The sequence below is a fragment of the Miniopterus schreibersii genome (genome assembly GCF_964146895.1).
Source record: "Miniopterus schreibersii genome assembly, chromosome: 21".
Lineage (NCBI taxonomy): Eukaryota > Metazoa > Chordata > Mammalia > Chiroptera > Miniopteridae > Miniopterus > Miniopterus schreibersii.
In genome coordinates this window covers 13,312,364-13,336,921 of record NC_138123.1, presented here as the reverse complement: position 1 = coordinate 13,336,921, position 24,558 = coordinate 13,312,364, and the positions used below count along the sequence as shown (strand labels likewise).

Here is a 24,558-nt window from a genome sequence, read left to right as displayed (position 1 = left end):
TAAGCCGGACATGGTCTAATGATGAGAGCCTGGCAAGAAGGGTGAGATGTCGCCCAGGCCGGGTGGCTCGGTTGGTTAGAGCATCGTCCTGGACGCCTTTCCATTCCCTGGGTTTCAGGTTCAATCCTTGGTCGGCAACAGATTGATGAATCTCTCACATGGGTGTTTCACTCTCTCTCCCCCTCCCTCTCTCTCTAAAAATCAATAAAATCATATCCTCAGGTGAGGATTTAAAAAAAGAATGGTGATGCCCGGCCGGGCGTGGCTCAGCGCTTCAGCATCGACCTACGATCCGGGCGATGGGGGTTCGATTCCCTGTCAGGGCACATGCCTGGGTTGCGGGCTCGATCAAGGACTCTGTCATCATTGATGTTTCTATCTCTATCTCTCTTTCCCTCTTCTTTCCTCTCTCTGAAATCAATAAAGATATATTTAAGGAGAAAAAAAAAGGAATGGTGAGATGCCACTGCCAGGATGCAGTGAAAACAAGACTGTGATTTCTGTCTTGTCCGCACTCTTACCTCTCGCCAGCCGCTCTGATGGACCAGGGGCCATGTCCCGAGCTGCCCTACGGGCAAGAAGCTGAGACCACCTCTTCCCGAGGCCATGAGGAGCTGAGGCCTGTCCTCAGGGGCTCCTGCCAGCCTTGAGACGATTCAGCCTGGCAGGCCCTTAGCTTACAGCCCGAGCCTGGGACCCGCTGGGCTGTGCCTGGCTCCTCCCCACAGAAACTGAGACAGCGCAGGTGGCTCAAGCCACAGGGTTTGGGTGACTTGTCCCCTGACTGTAGATAACTAACCCCCCTCTGTTGGCTGCAGGTGGGGCTGGGCTGGGCTCTGGTGACTTGACCCACTGCCGCTCCAAGACGTTGACTAGTTTTTGTTTTTCTAGGTGAGTCCTGACTGAAAAAGGCACAGCTCACAAATTGGGTAAAATGCCTCTCTTTTGTTCACGAGGCTTTTTCTCTTCCCACAAAAGTCCGTGTCTTGAAGGCGCAGGGCTATAGGGTTGTATCCCAGCAGCAGTGCGCCTAAGTGTCCAGCCCTCGAATTAGGCAGAGAGTGGCAGGGAAACAAGGTAGACGGTCACACCGAATTTTGTGTTTGTAATTTTGTGATCTTTTTCTTAAAAGGGGCACCGGCGTTTATTTAAGCTTCATTTCCCATGAACATGGGTCTGCTTCCTAATTCACACATTGGAGCCTTGCACCCAAGTCCTTAAAGGCTTAGAAATATCCTTTTCATCCAATTAAAACAGCAGTTTAATTATTAAAAAACACACACACAACTAGAATAAATATTTTACTGCCACTTGCCTAAAGCTTTTTTCCCTTCTTATCACCGAGCTTCCAATTTCTGTTTCCATTTGCGTTGGTCTTCGAGAGAGGCACAAAACGCCATGAAGAGGGCAGGGTTCTCCTTTGCTGTGGGGGTGAGCTCACAGCTGGTCGTTTTTCTTGGATGACCAAACGCACAGGGCTTTGCTCAGAGAAGCAGGCCCAGGAGTCTCCCTTGTCATTCGCCAGGTCTGATTTCTGATCAGAGTCCTCTCTTTCGGGAGAGGTTGGTCACTAATGAGAGAGGAGTGAGTGAGAGTGGAAACTACTGTGTGGAGGCGAGTGTAAGTCACTATGGCAGACGTTTCTATATGGCAATCGTGTCATTAGTGACAGACAGAGCGGGAGGGGCTGTGACTGGTAAGAGCCCACTGCCCTAAAACAGAATATTCTTGCTCAGGCACAGTCAACGGGAGACTGGCCCAGAGCAGTATCAATGGAAAAATAATGGAAAGACACGGGGCCACCCCAGTAAAACATTTCAAGGAAAATAATATTTTAAAGAACTTAAAAAAAACCCAACTACAACAACAAAGGTTGTAGTTGGTCTCAGACTGTAGCAGGAGGGACCAGGAAACATTGGCAGTTTTCTTCCAGATTCTCTGATCTCTGGCGACTCCATTGCTCAGAAACAGCTTCCACTCCACCCAACCAACTTTCAGAATGAGATTTTAAAAAAAAAGGCATATTCCAGCAGTAACTGCCTTCATTTGTGGAAAACAGCAAGTTTCAAAGAGGCAAACTCAACTCTTTTGAAACGTTGGTTTTTAGGAGCAACATCCTGCCTCCCATATGCTTTTATCAGAACAAATGCAGAGGCACAAGGAGCTATATTTAGGAAGTGGCATTGTGTCCAAGACTCTGCGATTGAGCAGAAACCTCTCGGGGCACAGTGGCTGTGCCACCAGGACTGCCCTTGCCCACCCCTTCCTTGCAGACTCCTACAAGGTAAGAGCAGGAGGGTCTTAGGGGCTGTTCATTCCCTCTCCATAGTGGGCAGCCCCACAAATTGAGGTGCTCGGTGAAAGACTGACGTCCTCGAGTCCCCAGCAAGTCTGTGGCAGAGCCAGCTAACCCTTGGACCACCTGGCTCCCAGTTCAGTGGGAGATGAAACCCATCACCTGGCAAATGCAAGGCCTTCAGGTAAGATGGACTTAACCCTTTATCTTCCCTTCCAGGCAGATTTGGGACTCCGTGTAGGAGAGTCTTCATTGTCAGCTTTTGGGCAGCAGGGCCTGTCTTACCCGGATGATAAATGTTCCGTCATGAAGAGCAGTCATCGTGGGAGCAGTCACGGGTGAATCACAGAGTTGCAACAAAGATAAATAATATTTTCACATTCTCTGTGGTGTCCATACCTTTCCCAAGCTAGAGGTCAGAGCTGCAGTCTCTTTTCTTCATGTACTTTTATTTATTTTTTATTTTTTAAAATATATCTTTATTGATTTCAGAGAGAAGAAGGGAGAGGGAGGGAGAGAGATAGAAACATCAATGATGAGAGAGTCATTGGTCGGCTGCCTCCTGCAGGCCCCCTGCTGGGGATCAAGCCCACAACCTGGGCATGTGCCCTGACCGGGAATCGAACCGAGATCTCCGGGATCCTAGGTCGATGCTCAACTGCTGAGCCATGCCCTGTTGGGCACATGCTTTTATTTTTAAGTAGCCTTATCTATTTTCCTACTTATAAATGGGAGAAATTATTTTTCACAGCAGTTACAAATGTAATCCAGCATTATGTTTTGATATAATGTCTTTTTTCCTTTGGAAAGAGCCAGAAAGGCTTAGTTAGCAAGTTTTATGCTCCAAAGGAGGGTGGAAAGCAGGTGCAAGTTCTGTAGGGAGGATCAGTGGAACCTGCACCAATAGTAGCAGTAACATAGCTCTTCTTTCAAGCGAAAATATAATTTCCCCATAAAGTTCAATAACTCTGTTAGTACAACTGCTGGCTGAAAATTTCAGGGTCAAGTGGTTATGCTAAGGTTATGTGTTTTTTTAATTAAAAAAAAAAAAAAACTTGTCCAGCTTGAAATCACTGCATGGGTCATATAGTATTTGAGAATTTAAGAAGGATTGAAAACAAATGTCCATGCCACGTAGATGGTCTTATGTTGTATTCAGGGACTTCAACTTTTACATTTCCTCATATCTTCCAATTAAATTTACTTTTCCTTGCTCCTCTTTGTAGTTAGAATGTAAAAATGGATGAAATAATACAACAACAAAAAAAGATGTAAGTAACAGATTAAAAGACCAGCTTAAAATCTTTAGGTGGTAAATGTCGATTCAGGTCCAGGGCATTTCATCTTGAAGAGCAGACGAATTCTTTTCACATTACCTCTAAACTGGAAAATGCTTCACTGGATTTGGTTCCAAACTAACCTTGATCTATAATAACCTTGAGCCGAGGCCAGTGGAAAAGTTAAAATACAGGGAAATATTGCCTTTATCAGAGTTAGGGAGTGAATAGGTGAAAATCAGAGAAAAGCGACAGTTGAAAAGGAACCGGGAAGGTGTCTTAATCCAAAACAGCCACCGCCCCCAACTTGGCTAATATATGGCATGTTCGTGGCTGACTTTCGAGCTGACTTTAGCATCATATTCCTTCTTGACTGCTGGAATGGACTCAAGTCCTAGCAACATTTTTTTGAAAAGAATTATTCATCTAGTTATTGTCTCTTCCACCAATGCCTGAGCTCCAATTTATCTGTGCGACCGCAGTGCCGGGCACAAGGCTTGGCACACACCTAGAGTACGTGATGGACTGATGGACGAGTGGATGGGTGGAGGAATGGGAGAGAAAGAATGAACGGGCATTTATCCCAGTTTGCTTTACATCTTTGCCACATGGCCTGTATACTCTTTTGGAGTTTTACATCCCCAGACTAGATATGAACCAGTTTCAACCGTGAGATGGACCCCTGGCATTACAGCCCTCCCTCCAGGAGCGTGCCCAGCACACAGTCAGAGTTCAGTATGTACATGTTTGTTGAGTGAGATTGGTAGAGAGATCCTCTGATCTCCAAGTAGCATGTAAGAAACCAAGATTACAGACATTACTTTACAGAAAAGAGGGGAAACAGAACGTTTGGAACAAATGAGCTCAGTGCTTAAACTCTATGTTTACGGTTGACATAGATGCACCCCCATCCCCCGCCCTAGTGACCTCCCTCCATCAGAGTCTCTCTTTATTCCTAGGAATCGGGAGTGAAGTGCCAGCAAATTTGATTTTATTGTTCCACATAAATACCAGTCAATTTTCCAAGTGGGAATACTAAAGATGATAATTGTATGTTGTCAGTCTTGTCTGGATAGGTCCTCACTAGTGGTTTCCTGCTGCTAAACCACTGGAAACATGAAATCAGAACAAGAGCAAGTGGAATGGAATGTGGTATATTCTTTGAACTGACGGGAGCCTGTTTGAAGGGCATCACTAATTTGTATATAGATATATAGATAGGCATAAACAATATTCTTCCTTGGGTTAGGCTTTACTCAGGGAGTATATTGAGTAATAGTCAACGGCAGGTATGGCGATAAATGACCAGGCTGCATATTTTGGGCACGTGACTAATGACCTTGGCCGTCGGATGCTGTCCGATGCCTGGGCTGCTGCTGCAAACTTCAGGTGTCACTTCTCCCTTCCTGGAGAGCGCAGGCTACCGGAGATGGTCCTCAGTGGGCAATTACTAGGCAATCAGCAACAGTCCTGACCAACACATTAACACAAAAAAATCGTGTCTGAGGCTGTGTTGCTTTGTGTTTTATTGCATATAACGTGTCTTTGGGGAGGAAACAGTCACACTCTGTTATTGATGACTGTGCAATTGCATGGAACAGAGGCGTGGGTAATGAACACCATAGGTGACCCTCAAGCAATTGCTTTTAGTTATTAGAACAGAGTTGGAGAGATCACTTTGTCATAATTACATGTGCACATACACCTTCAACATTCACCCTCCACACCTTCTTATCTAATTTCCTATGGGAAGTAGCTGGGTAGATAATGGGGAGAGTAGATGGAATGGAGAAATGACTGTGTTTAAAATATAACAAGATCTGCCCAGCTGGAGTGGCTCAGCGGTGGGGCATCAACCTAGGATCTAGGAGATCGCTGTTCAATTCCCGGTCAGGACACATGCCCAGGTTGTGGGCTTGATCCCCAGCAGGGGGCGTGCAGGAGGCAGCCGATCAATGACTCTCATCATTGATGTTTCTCTCTCTCTCTCCCTCCCTCTGAAATCAAAAAAATGTTTAAACAATAAAAATTATAAAATATAGCAAGATCATGAAGAATTTGGGATTCTGGCCCTAATCATTCAAGAGACCAAAGCCCACTTGCATTTTCCAGGTTTTACACCCTTCGAGGTGCAAAGATGTATGAGTCCAGCCCTCCTCTGTGCTGCACTTTCAAACAAACACCATGCATGCACAGCAGTCCCCCAAGCTCCTGGAACAGTGGCCAAGTTGCTCAGACAGATTTATCTCCATCTCTTATCAAATGTGGTTAGAGAAACGATTATACCTATTACAGTAATAACAAAGAATATGAGACAGTATCTATAAATCCTGGTGACACATACACTCAATTTCAACATGACCAGATCCCCCAGACTGTCTTCAGGTGCGGAGGGGCCATGCTCAGAGTCATCACTGGCCTTTCTTTGGCTCTCACCCCTGTCTGCTAGTGCAGAACCCCCTCTCACACATTTCCTGGCAAGTTCAGGGGATGAGTGTCAAGCACGCAAGACTGATTCTCCTGGCAGCTCTGTGGCTTCCAGGAGGTGGGTCATGCCTCCTGGGCCGCTGCAGCCAGGAGGAGCTGCAGCCTCCGTTACTGATTTGGGTAAAGCCACACCTGCCCCATACCAGCACCTCCATCAGCCTCCTTTGCTTTCTTCCTCGCTGCCCCAGGCCCTTGACAGGCCCTGCTGCTGCTTCTGCCACCTTCTGCAGGGCACGGCCACAGACGTGCCAGTGCTGTTTGCACGTCTGGGCTGAACCTGGGGGCCATCTGGCCGTGATGGGTCACATTGTAATAGAAGAAAACAAACACAACTTACTGTGTCCCAGTGCCACTGTGGTTTTCAATTGATAATTTTAAAGCACGGCCCTATTTCTCCCTGTGGGTATATGGAGGCAGGTTCCAAGATAAATTGAGATGAGTGGTGGGAGCCATCATTTGGTCCTGAGAGTCACGCCTCCCTCCAGCTCTGAGGTTCTGCAAGTGGTCAAATGTGCCCTTTTCCCTGGAATGAACTGCTTCCCTGTAGGCATGTTTGACCCGCTGCAGGGGCAATAAACTGCCACCGGGCCCATCTCACCCCTCAGCAGATGCGCAGCAGTGTCTGGGGCTAGGGTTGGGATCTTTGACAAGAGCTATTAGGAATTCAGAAGAAGACCGGGCTTTGAAGGAGTGTTTCATGGAGGAGGCGATCAAAGCCACCCCACACTTCCTGCCATCACAGAGGTGGTGGGAGAGACAGAGCCTGCCCCCCAAATACACCCCCACACACACGAGCAGGAGAAGGCGGGTGATGGGCTGGTTCAGGTGCCACCAGAAGGCGTAGGGGTGACCTCACCGAGTGCGGGCATCAAGGAGGGCCCTCCTGAGGGAGACCTTTGCAACCTGAGGGATGGGTCGGCTGAGCCAGATGCCGGCGGGAAGACAGTGGCCTGCGGGGGGACAGGACAGTCTGCGTGGGGGCTCAGGGCGACACTGAGGAGCAGGGCGAGCTGAAAGGCGTTTGGAATACCACCCGGCTGGAGGGCAGAGAGCAGGCAGGGGGCCGGGGAGGCAGCAGGGCCAGGCCGAGGGTTTAAGGTTTTCCCTTGGCCGTGGGAAGCCTCTGGAGGGACTGAAGCAGGGGAGGGGGGTGAGTGACCCGTGCGGATGAAAGACTGTGCGGTGGGTGGATTAGAGAAAGGCTGCGCAGGGGACAGGAGACAGCCCGTCGGAGCCTGCTGCTGCTGTCTCGCAGAGGCCGTCCAGGAGGCACGCGGAGGGGGGGACACAGGCCGAGAGGGTCAGGAGGTCGAGCTGAAAGACACTCGCTGACTGGGTGAGAGCAGGAGAGAGGAGGGAGCGGCAAAGAGGAGCCGCGGCCTCCGAAGGGACAGGTATATGGGGGGTGCCATTACTGAGATAAGGGTCATTGGGAAAGGAGTTTGGGAAGGCAGGCGATGGTCTGATCTTTGGGGAGATTGTGTGGGAGGTGTACCATCGAGGAGTCCAAGCCTCCATAGGCTGGGGGTGAGCTCACAGCATGAGGGCAGAACTGTAAACACTGGACATGAGGCTTCCTCGGAAGAGGGGAGGGGCAGAGATCACCCCGAGGAGCGTCTAGGTGAATGAAGCCGGAGGAGAGGGCAGAGAGGGCAGAGAGGGCGGAGGGGCTCCAGGGGAAGGGGGCCCTGGGGCAAAGGGAAGTGAGTGTTCCCAGGAGAAAGTGGTCTGCAGTGGCCCCTGCTACCGAGAGATGCAGGGAGCTCAAGGAGCCGGGTCTCGGAAGGTCTAAATGTTAGCAAGGGGAGGGGAATCTAGGCTCCAGCAAGGAGTCTGAGCTGGGAGTCTGTCTGAAGGAGCGCGTATTCAGCGGTTTGGAAGTTGAGGGGCAGAAAACAAAGAGCTCATCTAGGACAGTTGCCCACACTTGAACAGAAAAACAGGGGTGGTGGTGACATGGGACAGCAAAGGAGGCTGGAGTGAGAGACCTCTGGGGGAACCCAGAGAGGTCCCATGCTGTTCACGGGACACAGAGAAAGGGGAAGTCCAAGGAGACCCTACTGTGTCCAGTAACTGGCACTAACAATTACTGTTGTCGCAGACGCCCAGGTCAGCAAGAGGGTCAGTCTTCGGGGAAAACTGGTAGGTCTGTTCTCAGACATGCTGAGAGGTAGGCAGTCACGTGAGCAGCTGTTTTGTGGGTGGATGAAGTGGTGCCCGCTGCAGGGTCTCAGCTCGGTCCCTTCCCTGCGTGTCTGGAAATAAGGAAGGGATATTTCAGGGTAGTCCAAGTTCACTTTTGCAACCGCCACACCCGATGTGAAGATTTCTGGGAACACTGGAACTGGGGGGGCTGAGGTGTTTTGGTTTTGTTTTATGCCGTACTTACTCTTTCCATTTTAAACTATGGGCTCGCTCTCTCCGTATCAAAGATTCAGAGTTCAGATGTGGTGGAAAGAGTTTCCACTGCTTATTCCTGGCTACTCCGGCTCCTTCCACTCTCCCGTCCCTCTTCCCCTGTCCTCTGTCCACCTAGGTCTCTCCGCAAAAATGCTCAGACGCAGCTCCTCTGGGCCTAATTGGCACAGACAGTCAAATGCCAGAGTGAGGAAAGGCATCCTGCTAACCCCCCGGGACCGGCAAGCAGCAACTGCCTCGTCCTGATCCCTCAGTTTGCATTGATCTCGACTGCTCCCTTATTAAGGCCATTTCTAAGAAACACCTGTCCCCTTACGTGATTTAAATGTCACATTAGAAACACGCGTGTCTTCATAGCCTGGTGGCTTTTCTGTATGGGACAGCAAACACATCCTCAACGGCCAGTCTTAGTGCTCACCCTGGCCCCAGTGCCTCATGCAGCTGTGGAAGCTCTAGGTGCCCAAGCCCCGCTTGTTGAGTGAATGAATGAATAGTAAATGCAGGCAGGAGAGTCCGTCTGCCTTTCTATATAGTCTCCCTCTTGCTTTCAACTTTTTCTTTTTTCCCAGTTTTTCCATCAACTTTTCAGAAATATTTGGAGAGTGGTCCCCAGGCACCGTGAAACCTTGCACATTGAGGCCACTTAGAGTTTCATTGACAGCTAAAACTGTTGTTACAGGAGACAAAGTTAGGAAAGCAAGGGTTTGCCAAACTACAGGCAGCTCCAGGTTCATAACTAATGTTAAAATGAAATTGCATGTAAAAGGTAACTGTGTGTATATGTGTGTGTACATGTATGTGTATGTACGCCTTTTCTGTATTAATTCCTTTAGAATTGTTACCTAGCATTATTGATAGACGCCACCTAGTGGTATAGAATAGCAGCCGCTCACAGATCAATTCAAGTCACACGCTATTACTTTGCTGTATTTCTTAAAAGTAGAACCCAAAATGCTGATTAAAGAAGACTGTAAGTGCCAAGTAGGGATAAGACTTGGAGGATTCCGATATAAACGCCGGACTTTATCTCCCGGCGCACCCCACCCACCCACTCCTTCATCATTCATCAGTTGGTTATGGAGGCCTCCCGTGTGGGGTTCTGCGTGGGTCCCACGTGGAAGGGGAGAGGCGGTGGTTCCCGGTGCCGATCACGGGGTTTTCAGCGCTCCCCACGTGCCAGCCGCCGCGCTAAGCACTCAGACCAGCTCACGTGGGACCAGGACCACAGCCCGAGGACGGACGCCCCCGTTTCCAGATGAGGAAAAATGGAATTTAGAGGCGCCACTCGTCTCTAGTCTTGTATCTAGGAAGCTTCCAAATGAGTCAGCTTTGTCTGACACCAAAGGGGTCCTAACAAATCCACTCTTTGGGCGACCAGAGCAAGGCAAAGGTGGAAAGTACTTTGGATTACACACAGGTGAGGCTTCTGTTGTTGTTTAAAGCGAGGTGAAACGAGAGGGCAGAAGACAGCTGTGTTGTCATGTAGCTATGGGTCCGGACTGAGAAGGTAAGGGGTAGAAGATGTGAACAGCTATGGCCTAGTTTGAATCAACAAGAAAGAAGAAACACATTTGGCCCTGGCCGGGTGGCTCAACTGGTTGAAGTGCAGCATCGTCCTGTGCACCAAAAGGTTGTGGGTTCGATTCCCAGTCTGGGTGTGTTTGGGAGGCAACCCACTGATGTTTCTCTCTCACATCAATGTTTTTTCCTCTCTCTCTTCTTTCCTCTCTCTGGAAATCAACAAAAACATACCCTCATGTGAGAAGAAGAAAGAAAGAAAGGAAGGGAGGGAGGGAAGGAGGGAGGGAGGGAGGGAGGGAGGGAGGGAGGAAGGAAGGAAGGAAGGAAGGAAGGAAGGAAGGAAGGAAGGAAGGAAGGAAGGAAGGAAGGAAGGAAGGGCGGGCCCATCTGTCTTGGAAGATTCTTGGAGAGACACATTATAGCAAAGACCAGCACGTAGGATTTCTTATTTGTGAAATGTGCCATTAAGAAAACAAGAAACCTTTCCCTTCTGAAGCGTATTTGTTATTGATCTCTGATCACGCCATCACTGCTGCTTTCTGGATTTCCATGGCACATATCTGTAAAAATTAGATCTTAATGTATCGCCTTTGCACTGTTCTTAGAACTGTCTCCTATGTAAAAATCCCAGCTCAGCCACACTACTGCCTTGAGGATGGTCTAGTTATTTATATGTAATAATCTTCTGCATCCCCTGAGCAGAACTGAGCACTCAGTAGTCCTCCAGATATAATTGCAGCATTGATTTTTTTATTGGATGAGTTTCCTCTTAGGCTCCTCTGGATAGTATGTGATATTTAGCGCATTGTTTAATAACTCCTACATGATTCTACTGGGTTCCACTCGGAGAGGAACACGCCCTGCCTTTCTATCGGGACTGCTGGTATACCAGCGCTGGTGACCCAGCTATCTCAGCTGCAGCTCAACCATTTTTTGTAATTGCAGCAGAACCTGGCACTTCTTATTTTACTTCACAAGACCGTATCCTAACAAGTTTCTGTTGTGAGAGGTTTCTGTTTTGAAGGAAAGATGAAGCAGTGCCCATGTGCTCATCCACGTGGGAGGATTGCCCCTCTAAGAAGAAAACAGAACAGGCACAGACGCAGCGCCATTTAAGTGATGGTTATATAAGCGAGTAAGCCTGTGTTTGGCCAAAGGGCACGGCTGTTTCCCACACATGCCTGGCACAGTTGGTTCCTGCGTCTTTGCCCACTGTGCTTCCTCTCGCCAGCACTGCTCTCTTTTCTCCTCCTTGCTAGGCAGGTTGGAGATCCTAGGGGTAGCCTCCCAGGTTGACCCAAGCTTTGCCTGCTGACGTCGGCTTCCCTGCTCTCCCTGTGGGCGCCAGTGATTGGTGGTCCTGGGCACCCCCTCCTGAAGTGCTGCTCCTTATGAAATGCACATAGTCTGGGGGACAGCCTCCTGGTTCCTTTGAGCTGAACATCACGCCCTGAACGTGGTATGCAATCAATACATATTTGTTGCAAATTATGAATATCCATTTGACTTCAAAGAAATACTTTTAAAAAGAGGGCTGAAAGTAGAAGAGAGAAGGGAATGAGGCAGGAATCTAAACCCTTACTTAACTTAGGCAGGCACTCGGTTCATTACTGTGCGAGCATGTCATCCGTAGACCCACTGAGGGGTGTCAAGGAAATAAAATTCCAGCTTTGCTAAATTCCAAGGTAAACTACCCACCTAGGTCAGCCAACAAGCTCAAAATCTTGGAACAGGGCAGACAGCTGGTATGTCTTTCAACTCTACTTCTTTATACTTTTTAGAGAACAAATGATGTAAGACTAATGTGCTCAGAGTTGTGAAGAGAATTATTTAACCCCTTGAGTTTGTTTTTTAGGAAATCCTAGAGCATGATGAAATTCACAGGAGAGAAATGACTTTTGAGAAACAGAAAGTAAGGCTTAGAGGACAGGAGGAGAGGACTCTTGGACCTGAGGGAAGGTGAAAGTGAGAAATAAACACAGGACTGTTCACTGGCTTCTAGGCAAAAACAATTTTACACTTCAGAGTTGATTTTTTTTTTTTTTTAAACTTTGCCAAAATGTATAGCCTTAATAGAAAAAGTTTTTTTCAGTAACATATCCTAAGGCCAAAATGATAAACGGATATCTTAACAGTACTACAAGTCCAGTCTCCACCCTATTTAGCCTTCCCTAAGAAGGCAAACGACGAAGGACTTAAGCATCACATCTAATAGTATTTCTAGAATATTTTATTTGGTAAGGAAGATCCAAAATCATTCCTAAACTTCGTCTGTTGAAAATCTCACCATCTGCCACAAGGCGGATGCCCTGTGAGTCTAGCCCTAGGCCATATGACCAGTGTCCAGCATTGACCAGGCAAGGCAAAGGTGCTCATATATTCACTGAAACCCCGGACATTCTGATGAGGAAAGGTTGCCATGTGAGCTGGGCTCTGGCAAAGTCAGAAACTCTCATGGACTTTTAAAAAATGCTGCCAACTTTGATAGTGGCCAAAGGACTTAGGATATTTCAATTGTAGTTTGCAAAGCCTAAGAAGAGAGTGGTGGGGAGGGAGAGGAAGATAATTGTGGCTAACGAGGTCACTGCGAGTCTTCGGGACTTCCTGATAAGATCTTCATGTATGGGACCTTAAGGAACACACCAAATGTGCTTATCAGACAAGGGACAATTGCAGCTGCATCAGCAAGAGCCACCTCAGTGAAACCCATTGACTGAGGCAGTCACTGCCTTAGGGGTCAAAACCCTGGGGGAGATGTAGCTCTTTTCTTGTGGCCCAACAGTGGGAAAGACAGTGAAACATGCAAATACTGGTCTGATAACATGCAATGGAGGAAGTGTGTCCCCACTGGCTGCCCCTGTGGGGTTTTGTTCCCACCCGCAGTGAGCTCCTAGAGAGTGGGGCCTGTGTCCTATGCAGCTTTATATCCCTGCACCCAGCACCTCCTGGAACATCGAGGGGTCTCCGTAACTGTTGAATGAGTCTCCTAAATGCTGAGGATGCTGGGACGGTTGGGAAGCCCATCCAAGCCTGGAGAGTGCAGGAGTTTTGTCGGGTCACAGTACTGCTCTCTGACAGGTTTTATTATACCCATTCCCATATATCAGACCCATATTTTACGAAGAGATAAAAAAGATCATACAATCTGTACGAGCTTTAGATCCCTGGAAGGACAGCCAGGAAGGGCCCGCCTCTAACGTTTCACAGGTTATGTTCCAGGGCGTGTTTGCGACAGGGAAGTACACACACTCTTTCTCCAGGAAGAATTCTGCCTCCAGGAGAGGAGGAACTGAAAACCCCGAATCCACTCTCAGGAGGCTCCCAGCACACAACTCTGGCACCTACCTGCACCTTAACCCGTCTCTGGGCCCCCTAGGGCGGGGCTGGAAGGTAAGCGAGAGCCTACCTGCCCCAGTCTGTACCTGCTGGTGGGCTGTGACCCCCACGGCACCCTCAGGCTGCGCCAGCGCCGGCTAGCTTGCAGGAGTCTCCAGAGATCCTTTCATCTTTCAGCGGCCAAGTCCCGTGTGAAACACTGACATGAGTAGTTTCAGGCAATGCTTCCTTCTGGGGACCAACATCTAGGAAGACAGAGGGGACGGGCATGAAACCGTGACGGCCCAGCGCATTTCTCCCTGGGGTGCAGGCCTGCCTGGAGGGGCGCACGGCCTGCCTGCCTCTCCCGGCGGACCCAGGGAGGCCTCGTCCTTCTCGCTAGTGTCCCTGAGCGTCGCCCCCACCCAACCTCGTTCTACACTTCTATTTATGTCTGCGTTTCTCCGCAACCTCGCACCCCAGCCACCGCGCGCACGGGCGCCCCCCGCCCCTCCCCGGGGCTGGCGCGCGGTGGGGGCTGGCGCGCGGTGGGGGCTGGCGCGCGGTGGGGGCTGGCGCGCGGTGGGGGCTGGCGCGCGGTGGGGGCTGGCGCGCGGTGGGGGCTGGCGCGCGGTGGGGGCTGGCGCGCGGTGGGGGCTGGCGCGCGGTGGGGGCTGGCGCGCGGTGGGGGCTGGCGCGCGGTGGGGGCTGGCACGCAGTGGGGCTGGCACGCAGTGGGGCTGCCCCCCTGCCGTCTCCTGGACACGGTGACGCGGTCGTTCGTACGATCGCCGTTTGCGGCGACTCCGCGGCGCCCGGGGCAGGTACCTGCGCAGCGCCGGCCGCTGCCCGCGTCTCGTCGGCGGCGACGCTCCGGGCTTCGCGGCGCGGGGATCCCGGGGCCGGGAGGGGGCGGTCCTCCCAACTTGGGCGCGGAGGCCGGGAGGGGTCGCGACTGCGCAGGGGGGCTGGGGCGTCACTTTCGCAGCCGGAGAGGCGAGCGAGTCCCGAGGAGGACGGCGACGGCTTTCCCGGCGGGCAGGCCCCGGTAGGCCGTCCCGCCCCCCCCCCCGCCCCCCAAAGACCGCAGCGCCCTCCCCGGGCAGGGCCGAGCCCTTCAGGTTCCTGCGGCTCCCGCGCACCGGGGCCTGGGAACCGCGCACCGGCTGCTCGCCGAGCCCGCGAGCCAGGGGGACGGACGGAGCCAGCGCCCAATCGCGGGGCGGGGCCGAGGGGGCCTGCGGGAGGCGGCCAATGAGAGGCCGCGGCGCGGGCGGGGGGCGGCGCCTCGGAGCCGGCGGGCGGCAGCGTCGGGAGCCGGCGCCGCAGACCCGGAGCCCGGGAAGAGCCGGCGGAGCGCGAGGAGGCCGGCGGCCGGCGGCGGAGGAGGAGCAGCGCCGCGCGCCCCGGGCCGCCCGCCCGCCCGCCCGCCCGAGCGCAGGCCCGCAGCTCCCGCGCAGCCGGCGGGTCCGGCCGCCTCCCGCCGGAGCCCGGGGCGCGCCGAGTCCGGGCGGATGGGCAGAGCGGGGCGGCGGGCGGCCAGGCTCCGGCCCCGGTAGGCGCCGCGCGCTCGCGGGCTGTGGCGGGTCCCGGCGGACCGCGTCTCGGAGGTGCGTGTGGGGCGAGCGGGCGGGCGCCTACGGGTGGGGTCGGCGGGGGCTGCCCGGCGGCCAGGGCGCTGCCCCGGGGGCGCCTCGGGGGCCGACGGCGGGCGCTGCGGGGCTCCGGGGGCTCGGGCGCTGGGGTCCGGCGGGCGGAGGCGCCCGCGCTCCGCAGGCGGCTGGAAGCGGAGGCGCCGCCGCTGTTCTCTCAAAGTTGTCGATCGGCCGCGAGGTTATTTCCGTCGTGGCGACTCGCGCACTAACGAGGACCTCCCGGGGCGCCCGGCGACTCCTCCGACTAACCTGGAGAAGAGAGGGGGGTGCCCGACGCGGAGCCGCGGCGCGGGCGGGGACCGGGAGGTGGTGCCCGAGCCCCCCGCGCCCGGCGACCCTCGGCCGCGACCTTCCCGAGTCCGACGCTCCGCCTCCGCCCGCGCGCCGGGCGCCGCGTCCCGGGCTGCGCGCTGCGTTCGGTCCCCGCGATAGTGAAGCGAGTTCGGCCGAGTCCTGGGAGTGTCCCCGCGGGCGCCTTCGATGGATTTCCAGCCGCGCGGCCAACCGGAATGTAATCCCTTTCGGTTCTTCGTCTGGGAGCTGGAGCCGCGGCTTCTCGGGGAGGAACACAAGTTGGCATCACCCCCCTGGGAGGTATTTGTCATCATTAGCCCGCCTCGGTCACAGTAATTCAGCCCCGGATGACGGGGAGGACTCCAGCGTGCGTCCTGCAAACATCAAGTGCCCTGGCCACGGAATTGTGGCCACCAGACAGGATTTCGGTTAAAATAAAATTGTAGAGATTTCTGGGTTATGCTCAGATGCAGAGTTGGTTTTGATAAGGGTGGCTTTTTTGTGTTTTTTTTTTTTTTAAACAAAGAACCTTGGTGATTCTCATAGGTTTGCTCAGTAAGTTCAAAATAGTCACTCAGATACCTCTTTTCTTTGCCTCTTTTGTCTGCAGTTTTCATTTCTGAATGTTAACACTAGATGGCTTTCTTATGACAGGCATTTAGTAAACTGGGCTCTGAGTTGCCTGCGTATCTGCAGTCAGGTTCTCATCTTTTCAGTTTTACAATTAGTAATGGGAGGAGGGGAACTCCAACACTTACTTTGAACTAGGTTACTTCCCTATAAAACCAGGATTTATTTAGATGCCAAAAGGTGGCCTATTATTTGTGTTCCTAAAGATGAATTTTAAGTGACAGCTTGGTCACTGTTTCTAGTCACAAATTGAAGGATGCCTGTTTCATGTTTTGATTTATTTGACGAATTGAAGGTTCTGTGGTGAGATTTATAATTCTGTTCCAACAACATTCCCACGCGTGATGTTTACCACTTGATCATGTAGTTCGTTCATCGATTTGGAGAGGTGCAAAAGAATTTATTCATGGGGAAATACAATCTTTCTTGAGTTTCGGATACAAATAGCATTGATTCTGCCTAAAATTTCCATTGGTGCATTTGGGCAAGAGATGTAGTTGAAGTAAATATGCATGATTTATGCCAAGGATTATGTTAGGAACATCCTTCTTTTGCCCAGCTGAGAGTTGATGTTTGGCTTTTCATTTTTAAGCACAATCCCTTTTATGAGAAGTACAATCACCTGCATTTGGCCGTTTCAGCAGCAGCAGCTTCTTAGTTATGTGTTTTAAGTGCTTTTTTCCTAAAGCAGGAGCATAGCAGCCTGTCCAGATCTTGCCTAGGTAGGCAAACTTATTTATAAGCTGGAGAAATATCCTGAAAAATTGTCTAAAGCTGTCAGTTATTGTGTGTCTTGCTCAGCTTAAAATATAACATGTTGAATTTGTTTGTTCTAAATCAGAGCGTATTCATAAATAGCTGAAGGGAAAACAACTCTCTAGCAAACATCTGGGAAATAGGAAATGAAATCAGAACAGCTTTTATCAGTACCCACATGCTACCTATAGATGGAGTGAAGTGAACTTGGATAAGATTTGGTCTGGAAAAGAAAGCAGGAGATAAATGGCAGGTATGGAGGCCAAGCTGCCGATTTTCTCCAGCTGGTCTAAGTGTATATTCTTTTTATCAAATCCTTTTTATGATTTTAAACTTTTCCCTTTCTCAGAGAGCTTTACTTTTATGGAATGTAATAGGGGACTTACCAGAGCATCAGGATTTGGCAGTTAAAGCTGTGTAATATGGGCTTATAAGTGCCCCCCCCCCCCCCCCCCCCCGGACTGCAATGTTATTTTGAAGGGTTTTTTATATACTTGGGCTCAGGAAGATACCTGACCACCTTGGGGGATCTTTTTACCTGAGGCAAAAGGGGTAATGGGTTACTCATTTTGAAAATCTTTATCTGTTCTTGAAAGTGAGGAAATAGTAGTGAGCTGCCCTGAAAGGGCAATTGTCTGGTAATTGAAACTGGTTTAAAAAGTGCTGTGTTTGGTCATGGAAAGCAGTTTCAAAGGGGCTGCATACTTTGCAAAGAACTATGTGTTGATGTGAACATTACCCCCCCCCCCCCCCCCAGCCATAATGGTAAATTCAAGGTTGTTTTTTGTTTGCTTGTTTTTAGACTGGGAAGACATTGAGTCTTTGAACTTATCCTCTATTTATGGGGGTGGTTTAGGATTACAAATCCTTTCAAATACATGCTGAATTTGAAGGAAATTTAGTCTGTTATTGTTAACTGAAAAGCAAAGTTGTTGTTTTTTTTTTCTGTTTTGAACTTAAGTGAAGTATGCAGTGCAGTCCTAAAGAATTCAGGGACCCATATTCCAGATTTTCTGCCTCTGTTTATGTGCCTAATTCCTTTGCAGGGTGATAGAATAGACAGAACTGGGCAAGAAGCTCCAGTTTCCTGACTCTACTGCCTGTTGCAAATGAGTTAGGATAAAGTATTTCCATGATCTCCTTTAGCATCAAAATGTTAGGTTTCTCTAGCATTTAAAATGAACATATTAGTGCCCTATCCGGTGTGGCTCAGTTGGTTGGAGTGTTGTCCCCTACACCAAAAGGTGGCCGGTTCAGTTCTCTGTCAGGGCACATGCCCGGGTTGTGGGTTGTGGGTTGTGGGTTGTGCGGGCCCGAGTTTGCGGTCATTTTCTGGTGGCCATGCTCCTCAGACTCAGCGAGTGTGCACTTCACTGAAAACCCTGAGTCCTTACTCACATGCCACCATTAAGCCGCCTCTTCCCCTCCTGTGCTAATGGCATTGCAGGACCTAACATTTACTGTGCTTCGTTTTACTTTATCTTAGGTGGTTCTTCCTAGGATGCATTTGGGAGTTTGATTCTGTTGTTTAGCACCTTTGCCTGTGCTCCCAAAGGAATGCTGCGTGCACATTAGATCAGACTGTTCTCATATCTTTACCTAAGTTGGTGATAAATTGTTATTCACGGCTAAACCGTGAATCGTGTCTCTGAAAGCTTCCTTCTAGGTGTACAAGGAGTCACATGCCTTTGGTTAACTATTAATGCGCTTAATATCGCATAACTAGTCTATATCTCCCCCTCTTCCACACGAGTATCCTGCAAGATCATGTCATATCTCTTCTGCTGGTTCTTCTGACCAAGTTATTCTAAGAGAACTGCTGTCAGATTTCATGTGTCGCTAGTAACTAGAACCATACTGTACACATGGTTGGTGGTTAAGAAATATTTAATGACTGTCTGAATGACTAGGGCCACCCGGTGATCTCTGACCTTTGGAGAGGTCTTGGGCACTGAAATAATTATAAAAAACCCCCAGAATGTTGGATGATCTTAAACTTATTTTTGCAGTTTGGTATGGCTTTATTTTGATTTCCTTGCAGATATTGGGGAAGAGAACCATAATCTTTCCTCATAATCCTGGTGTTTTAATTAGTTGATATTCTTCCCGTTGCATAAATAAACATTTAGCCATAGGGGCCTCTCTAGCTCTGCCAATTAGTTTACTGCATAGTTTTCACTTTTGCATAGTTGCTAAGTCTGCTGAAAGAAGCTCCCAGTTAGTTGAGCTGTTTGAGAAATCAAAGTCCAAAGTAGGCTATTTAGTTGTCTTTTAAGAAGATTTCTGACTGTGATGCTTAGGTCACGGTAGCCTGTGTCTTCCATGTTGGGGAGGGAGAGGCTTCCCTCTACTCTTTAAGGTGCTTTAGGCTGGTCTAATAATTAAATCTACAGGAGACAGATTAAATTAACAAGAGAAAAATAACCAAATTTAATTACATATGTACATAGGGAACCCCATGTGCGGGACAGAGTCAGAGACAGAAGGGAAAGTGAAGGCTACCTGACATCCTGAGCTAAGGATGGGGCGAGGCACCTGGGGCTTCCAAGGGGAGGAAGGTCATTCTCAGGATAAGGAGAGCAGGTTTTCAGTAATTAGAAGCTTGTCCTGCCCTATGCAAAGGCCATAAACAGTTATTTCTGGTGATAACTCTTAATGGGCAAGGCCTCTAATTTAAATTCTTCAAGGAAGAGGTAAAAGTTTCTCCGGAGCCTGCAGAGTCTCCATTGTCTTCAGCTCTAAATAATCCTCATGCCTAAGGGGCACCTTTGGGGAGCCTGCTCTGAACCCTTCACAGCTTGGTGGTTGCTTTCTCTGTCCTCAAGGGATGCTTTGATAATGCATTTGGCTCCTTGTTGAACAGTGCACTTCACTGGCTCAGGAATAGCTCTTGTATTGAAATTTTTGTTAAGTAATTTTAAGAAATACTTTTCATTCTTTGTATAGAACAAATGCTGTTGTTTCATGTGTTTAATGCCTTAATTCAAAGAACAACAATTTCTTTGTAGTAAGATCTCTGAGCTTCTTCAATGTGCATCCCATTTATACAAAATCACCCGTCTAAACACCCATAGAAGTATGTCTAGGTCTATGTACATATATTTGTATGCATGTATGTGTACATGTACAATGTATTATTTACATGTATGTATGTAACTTTACCATGCTAAAACATGGACATTATAAAACATAACATTATAAATTTTAAGAAGAATAATATCAAAAATAAATATCACCCAGTGTGGCTCAGTTCCTTCGGCATCATCCTGTGCACCAGGGGGTTGCTGGTTTGATTCTGGTCAGAGCACATGCCTGGGTTGTGGGCTTGATCCCCAGTGGGGACATGTAGGAGGTGGTGATCAATGTTGCGCTCTCACATCAGTGTTTCTCTCTCTCCCCTCTCCCTTTATCTCTAAAAAAAAAAAAAAAATTCAGTAAACTATTTAATAAATAAATAGATAGGAGTTGGAGTCTTTTCTTTTGTACCTCAGGGACACTTGTGTTGGCCTTTGAGATGTGCGGCCCCAGTCTGGAAACCACTGTTACTCTGCCCTCTCTGGTTATTGCTCATGACTGTTTAGAAACAATTTCTAGGGGCCTGGAGAGGTCTTGTGAGGGAAGCTTCAGATGGGCAGTACCCTTAACGGGTCCTGTGTGTGTTCTTTTTCCCGTGGACATTTTTATGTTGCCTATTTTCTTCCAGACTTGATTGTGGTTGCTTAGTTTGAGGTTTCCTATTTGGGGGGTAATGGAATGGAGGTACTAGTTTTGGAACGTTTCTGGTTGAACTCAGCTGTTTAGGAAGCACCATACGATCACACATAGCTGGCACCAGACCCAGGGTCAGGGTAGAAGGACATAATCATTTGCTCATCCAGAAACTTCTAAAAGGTAAATATAACTGGGAAAGTGAAGAATAATAGTATTGTTCCGCTTGTGTGTTATTGTTTGGAAATGGAGCCCACGACCTCCCTCAGTGGAGGGAAGCTGGTGTCCCAGCTTCTCTGGAGAGCCTATGGGCTGGGAGGGCCAAGCCACAGCCTCTCTGCACAGGCTAAACTAGCACACCCAGCCCACCCTCCTGCTCTGCAATCTCCCCTCCTCAGCATGCTGCTGATTTTAATCTATAGCACTTATCATGGCCTGGCTTTCTATCGTATATTGATTTTATGTGTTTATCTTCTGTCTCACCTCAATAGAGCATAAGTGCTGTTTGGCCAGGGATGTTTCTGGTTTACGGCTGTATTCCCTGCACTCTGGTGGTTCTTGCCCATAACAGGCTCTTAGCAAACAAATATTTGTTTAAGGAGTGATTGAGAGCCATGGTTTGCACAGGAGAGAACTGTGTACCTTGGCTTTTGTTGAACTAAGTGGTGTTGCTTTAAAGTTCTGTTTCTGTTGTAAATGATCTAACTAAAAGACCCTTTATATCTCATTTTACATCTTTTCTGGGTCGTTTGAAATGACCTGCGATTCAACTCTGACATTGAACTGGTCAAAAAGGAGAAGTTGTTTCTGAAGATGGTAACAGCGGCGATCCCTTGGTTCCCTCTGAACCTGTGCAGCCCATCAGAGGGGGGTGGTTCTGGGGAGACTGGCGCCCTGGGCAGAAGCGGGGACCTTCCTTTCCGAAGAAGGTGTAGATTACACCTTCCCAGGCTTCAAAGTCTGGTCCCACTGACGACTGCACAGCCCCGCCCTGTTGGAATCAGATGGGTGCAGTTCACCTAAAAGCCCTGGTTTGGGCTTGATGATAAAGTTGACTGTAAATGATTCCTGGATTGTGCAACGTTACCTGGAGTCTTATCTCTCAGTCCATTAGCCATGATAATTTCTACAGGAAATAATGATTTTTAAAAACCTTCAGTAGTATACAGTGTACCTTTATTGAGTCAGCACTTTATTTATTGATTTCAGAGAGAGGGAGGGAGAGGGAAAGAGAAAAAGGAACATCAGTGCTGAGAAAGTCATGGATTGGTTGCCTCCTGCATGCCCCCTACTGGGGATCAAGCCCAAAACCCAGGCATGTGACCTGACCCGGAATCGAACCTGTTACCTCCAGGTTCATGGGTTGACACTCAACCACTGAACCACACTGCTGGGCGAGTCAGTACTTTTAATTTAAGGATAGCAAAGGATGTTAGAATATTACTCCTGCTTTAAATATAGTAGATGCTTAGTAATCGTAGTTTTAATCTTACAGATAGAAGTCTTTTATCCTTGCTCTCCTGCCATACTAATTCCTCTTTACATGAATCTAGGGAATGTCATTCTAGCTCCCATTTGTTGAAATTGGTGTATTAAGGTATGTGATGGTGAGAGCTGTAGGCAAGGCTGAGATTAGCCCAAATTATAGTAAAATCACCTAATTGATCAAGTTAGTTGTTTATTTGAGGGTTATTGTAAGTCATTTTCATGGAATAATTTATTTTCCTGTTTGAAAAATTTTAACTGATGAGCATGAGGGAGGGAGGCTGATGTTTTTGACTGAGGAACAGAATAAAGAACTGGGAAGAGAGATTTCTGAAGGTAAATTTAAAAGCAGCTATTGTGTTGAGCTTTCATTTATGTTCTTATAAGAGAGATCCTTGTTCAGCTGATGGGGTTATCCCTTTACCGAGGCAGTTTAATGAGAGGGAACCCGTGGTTTGCTGAATCTGAGTTCTTAGGATTTAAACCCCAGTGTCTTTGCTCCAACTATAGGGCTCTTTCCTCTGCCCGGAGCTGCCTCGTGGCTGGTTTCAGTGAATCGTAAGAGGAATGAATGAAAGGAGAGAGGGAAGAGGGAGGGAGGAAAGAGGGTGGAATTATCCAGCTAACTGCCCCTGAAAGGGGAAATGGTAGCCCGGGGTTGGGCTCATGGGCTATTGTCGCCCTGCTCTCTCTGTCAGTGGATTGTCAGTGAGAAACTTTATACTCTGCAGTCAGGTAGCCGGTCTGCTGGTCGATTCAGGTTATCTATTCCTCCCTGGGGGTGGTGGGCTCTCCTGTGATCACACAGAACATTTCTTTAGCTCCTGAGTCTTTGCCAAGATGAAAAGAAGCACTATGAGAGGCCAACAGTTCTGTTTTGCATTTATACTCTGCTAGATTTGCATGACCTTTATTTAAGCCAGTTGAACTCAGGCCCCTAAATAAATTTCAGGCATTTAAGTACTGAAAAGGATTTATCCACAGTATTTTACTCACCCAAAGAGTAAGTGCTTACAACAAGGAAACTGCCCCGGCAGGTGTAGCCCGTGCAGACTTGGTTCACCTTCCAGTGAATTATAAAACATTAATAGCGAAGCTGGAATTGGAAGAGGCATTGAAATGCTCAGCTGGCCCTGCTCCAGGATATTGTTTCCCTGGTGGAGGAAAGCTGGCGACTTGTTTAAGGCTGGCAGCTGGCCAGTCGGAAGAGCTGTGACGCAATCATCGCAGTGACTGCTCTGCTCCCACTGCTAATTTTAGGGCAGTTAAATCGGGGCGATGTCTGGTGGCTGCTGTTGCCGTGCGTCTGGGTCTGTGGAGCTTTCTAAATCCATCCTCTTAGCCTGGCACGTAATGCTCAGCTCTTTCCAAGGGAGTGGTGATGCAGGAGGTGCGGCTGGCACAGGGGTACATGTGTGTAGTGAGGGGCAGGGCCCCAGGACTGTCCCAGGAGACACTGCCTTTAATCCTCCCATGTTCTTGTCATTCCATCAGCAAACACTGGTCCTGCGTGTGCTTCCCTCGCTGCAGCGCTGGGAGGTGCGGTGGGGACAGAGAGTGACTTGGGCTCCCACCTTTGTAGAGCAACAGAACGACAGCATGTACCTATTTTCTGTGCCAGCCTGCGAGCTTCAGCTGTTTTCAAACTGAACTTTGCTTTTCTCTTTTCCTGGGAAATTAAAGCTAAGGAGAGAGATGATAATTTTTCAAAACTCCTGGGAGCATCTGTAGACGGGCACAGTAGGATTTCCCTGCTGTTGCGGAAGCGGAGCTGGCCTGAGGGCTGCTTGGTGGGCAGTGAGTACAATCCAGTTTTAAAATGAGGATATCTCTTTCACCTCTGGCATGTGAGATTCCCAAGTGAGTGAGGGCGCCCTAGAGTGTGAGGCCCCCGAGGGAAGGGACCTTGTCACTGCATCCCCATCTTATCCCCCGGGGAAGCGTCTGGCACAGTCAGCAAATTAACCAGCTCACAGCGTTTCAGGCCTCCGAGGGCCCCCCTGGTTATCGCGGAATCAGACTTCCTCATGCTGCGGATTCAGAAACATAAGAAATGCTTTACCAACCAACCTACTGTAGGATGGATGGGCGGCTTCGTAGATGATGAGCTCACTACCCGCTTACCGTAAGTGTCCTGGCCGAGCGATGGCCACGTGTCCGGCATGTTGGGAAAAGACTCCTGTGTAATGAGACCCTGGGAGCGATGGGCACTGACTCCCTCAGAGGAAAGACTCCCTGGGTCCCTGAGCATCATCTGGTAGGTTTGCACAGTCAGGAAACAGTGAGGGACAAGGTGGGAGCAATTAGGCCTTGGAAAGTGGTTAGGATTTGAATTTTTGTGCAGCAACATTCCTGGGTCTGGGGGGATTGGCAAATACAAATAAAATATTCTGTTAATTGTTCATTTGGTCATAGTACTGTTTCCATCAGCCAACTCTGCCTAAAACCAAACTCATTTCCTTGACTTGGTTTAGGTTTTGCAACTCCAAAAATGAATTTTATTAATAAAAGTAAATGATTTTTTAAATTGATATATAATTGACATGACATTATATTAGTTTCAGGTGTGCAACCTAATGATTTGATATTTGTTTATAGTACAAAATATTATCATAGTAAGTCTGGTTGACATCCATCATAGTTACACATTTTGAAAATTGTGATGAGAACATTTGAGATCTACTCTCTTAGTATCTCTCAGATATACAATAGAGTA

The 24,558-nt window shown here is 49.1% G+C and overlaps 1 long non-coding RNA gene across 1 annotated transcript in view; it reads left to right on the top strand.

Moving 5' to 3' along the window:
* The first annotated feature begins 14,850 nt into the window (after window positions 1–14,850).
* LOC308550406 overlaps window positions 14,851–24,558 on the top strand; it is an 84,882-nt gene continuing 75,174 nt past the window's right edge. The window contains exon 1 of the long non-coding RNA XR_013997890.1: window positions 14,851–14,924. This is a non-coding gene — a long non-coding RNA (uncharacterized lncRNA). The remainder of the gene's footprint in view (window positions 14,925–24,558) is intronic.